This window comes from Ursus arctos, chromosome X, assembly GCF_023065955.2.
Source record: "Ursus arctos isolate Adak ecotype North America chromosome X, UrsArc2.0, whole genome shotgun sequence".
Taxonomy (NCBI): domain Eukaryota; kingdom Metazoa; phylum Chordata; class Mammalia; order Carnivora; family Ursidae; genus Ursus; species Ursus arctos.
In genome coordinates this window covers 100,551,957-100,555,708 of record NC_079873.1, presented here as the reverse complement: position 1 = coordinate 100,555,708, position 3,752 = coordinate 100,551,957, and the positions used below count along the sequence as shown (strand labels likewise).

The 3,752-nt window shown below is 36.2% G+C and overlaps 1 pseudogene; it reads right to left on the bottom strand.

The window, feature by feature from the left end:
• Nucleotides 1–265: 265 nt before the first annotated feature.
• On the bottom strand, nucleotides 266–2,044 carry LOC113271019 (ribosome biogenesis protein NSA2 homolog; annotated as a pseudogene).
• Between the last annotated feature and the right edge of the window lie 1,708 nt (nucleotides 2,045–3,752).

Here is a 3,752-nt window from a genome sequence, read left to right as displayed (position 1 = left end):
TCCCTTGATTTCACAGTTATTTTACTTAGTATTAGTTTTTCTTCTTTCTTTCTTTCTTTCTTTATTTATTGGGAAGTTGGGCTATTTTATTTATTTATTTATTTATTTACCATAGAATAAATAGTTCTCTTGATGACTGCAGATATGTAAGGCTGTTTGGTAGTGTTCAGAACCACCACAGATGGTGGTTTTCCTAATTATGTTTAGTCTTCAGTAACTATAAAGAACTACTTGTCTGAAACTGCTGTCAAACAAGCAAGAATGCTCATCCATCATTTTTAGGATTATTGGATAACCTGAGCATATTTTCCCCAAATAACTCTGCCTTCTTGTGTCACCAGACCCAACCCACTCACATTCACCTCAGTGACAGTACTTTCAGTCATAACATCCAAAGTTGTTTATAGTGGGGATGAGGGATTCCTTTTTATGCTAAGTAACAGGGCAGGCAAAAGATGGCTTGCAATTCAGGATGTGTTATATGGGCCTCCCCAAAAAGTAAGCCCATTGGCCTAACTGATCTTTTTTTTTTTTCAAGCAACTTTTATTATTACCAGATTTTGAGAAAGGCTCTGCATTCTCTTGATACACACTTACTCCCAGGCATTATTCTAAGTGCTTCATGTGTGTCAAACCACTTAGCTTAAGAACAACCATGCCAGGTAAGTATGATTTTTTTTATTAACATATAATGTATTATTTGTTTCAGGGGTACAGGTCTGTGATTCATCAGTCTTACACAACACCCAGTGCTCTCCACAACACATACTCTCCCCAATGTCCATCACTCAGCCACCCCATTCCCCAAGCCCCCTTCCCTAGAGCAGCGCTCAGTTTTTTTCTAAGATTAAGAGTCTCTTATGGTTTGTCTACCTCTCTGGTTTTGTCTTATTTCTTTTTTTTCTCTCTTCCCCTATAATCCTCTGCCTTGTTTCTTAAATTCTGCATATCAGTGAGATCATATGATAATTGTCTTTCTCAGATTGACTTATTTTTCTTAGCATAATACCCTCTAGTTCCATCCAAGTCATTGCAAATGGCAAGATTTCATTTTTTTGATGGCTGCTAAGTATTCCATTGTGTATATATACCACATCTTCTTTATCCATTCATCTGTCAATAGACATCTGGGCTCTTTCCATAATTTGACTGTTGTGAGCATCGCTGCCATAAACATTGGGGTGCAGGTGGCCCTTTGGATCACTACATTTGTATCTTTGGGGTAAATACCCAGCAGTGTAATTTCTGGGTTGTAGGGTAGCTCTACTTTCAACTTTTTGAGGAACTTCTATACTGTTTTCCAGAGTGGCTGCCCCAGCTTGCATTCCCACCAACAGTATAGAAGTGTTCCCTTTTCTCCACACCCTTGTCAACATCTTTCATTTCCTGACTTGTTAATTTTAGCCATTCTGACTGGTGTGAGGTGGTATCTCATTGTGGTTTTGATTTGTATTTCCCTGATGCTGAGTGATGTTGAAGACTTTTTCATGTGTCTGTTGGCATTTGGATGTCTTCTTTGCACAAATGTCTGTTCATGTCTTCTGCCCATTTAACCGATCTTTCATATTTAGGTGGTTTTCAGGTAAAGTCATCTCCAACAAAGCAGACTTTATAAAGTAACCATCCTCTTCCATGCTCCGTCTTTCTCTTTCCTGTTTGAATAATTTTTAATATATCTGTTTCTTCGAGGACACAAACTTTGGGCAAAAGGACCTTTCATTTTCCCACTTTCTTCATTTTTGTTTAATCATATTGGAAAGTACTTTAGCTCAGGACTGTCCCTCCTTGCCCAGACTCCTTGTGGAGTCTTTTAATCATTCTTTTGTTTGGTGTTTCTCTTTTCATGGATCTCAATCATCTTTTTCATTGTATTTTCTCAGCATGACATTGCTTATGGTAGAGCTTAACTTTCAGACTAATTGTCTTTTTTGCCTTCTTTGAACATTCATGAACCACTCCACCTTCCTTCTTTCTTTTTCTCACGGTAATCCAAATGATAGCCATAGCACTTCCACTGAAACTCAATATACTTATTTTGCAGCATGGTGACAGGCATAGAACCACCGTGTGTAGCTGTAGGGCTGTGAAGAAGCTCTCAATTTTGGGGTCTCTCTTCACTTTTTAAAATAGGATTTTACTATCTTGAAAAAAAAAGACAAAATAAATAGCATATTTTTCATTTATTGATGTACCATATTTCTCCTCTTTTCTTGTACATTAATTACTGCTTTTATTATTTTACACTCCATAATTTTGCCTTTTCCCCAAATATAGTTTTATTAATATTTTAAATACAATCTACTAAAAAAACCTTAAAAAGCACAAAACCAAAACTTCATAGAGACTGGATTTAATGTGAGGGGTGTGCTTGCCTGTTCATAAGTTCATTCTAGTCAGCAACACAGGAGGATAAGGCTACACACATGTCAGGTGCCCTGTTGAGCCTATTTATTTTCTTTGTTTTTAATCGTGTCAAGATTGAAAATCCTAGTTCACAGAAATAGGTAGCTGTGAATGGTAATAACAAAATACTCTTTATACTTACCAATGGAAATTCATCTTTAATCTTAATCCAAAATGCTGATAAGCACAATGTCTTTTTTTTAATTTTTTAAAAGATTTTATTTATTTACGTGACAGAGAGACAGCCAGTGAGAGAGGGAACACAAGCAGGGGGGGTGGGAGAGGAAGAAGCAGGCTCCCAGAGGAAAAGCCCGATGTGGGGCTTGATCTCAGAATGCTGGGATCATGCACTGAGCCGAAGGCAGACACTTAATGACTGCGCTACCCAGGCGCCCCTGATAAGCGCAATGTCTTATAATAATTCCTTAGTGTGAATGATGAACTGAGGTGTAATAATTCATTCTTTTCTTTGGGCTCCAAGTTTAACTCAATGATTGATTCTGGGGTTTGAAAAACAAATGGATATTTTATCCAAATATTTTCCTTTAATGATTCAAATTTCTTTTCTGGAAAGTAATGATGAAAGGTTTGAGACAAAGAAGTGGGATGCATCAGTATCTCTAATTTTATTTCTTTTAAGTGGTCTTCATTAGTAATGTTCTCTTCAATGTGTTGCAACAAAGTTGGGAACATATAGTAGCTAGGGCAATTACTTTTAAGTCTTGCTTGCCACAACAATAATGTCTTTTGGAATCCTAGAATACATTCAAGATGTTCAAATACATCGTTTCCCCCTGTACTTTCAAATTTAATTCCTTAAGAATGCCAAAAACATCACTTAAATATGCCAATTTTGTTACCCAAATGTCATCTTCAAAAATATTTGCCAAGTGAGATTGCTTTTCAGTGAGAAAAATGTAAATCTCATTCCTGAGTTCATATACTCTGCTCAGTACTTTTCCTTGAGACAACTAATGAACTTCGATATGAAACAGTAAGTGGGTATGGTTAACTTCAATCTCTGAACAAAATATTTCAAGAAGTCGACTGTTCAGTGAGTTTCCTTTAATAAAATTAACAATTTTCACTGCATTTTTCGATACATCCATTAGACTTGGTGGAATTTCCTTCGACACGAAAGCTTCTCAATGAATAAAATAGTGATTCCAAAGAGCACTGTTATGTGTTACTTCTAACAATTTTTCAATAACCCTGCTATGTTCTCCAGTCATATTTGCTGCTCTATCACTCTAAATTCCTTTACAGTTTTTCCAGTTTAATTTATATTGACCAACAACGCACTTTTCTAATTCAGTAAATAAACCTAATCCAGTTATGTGTGAATTTAA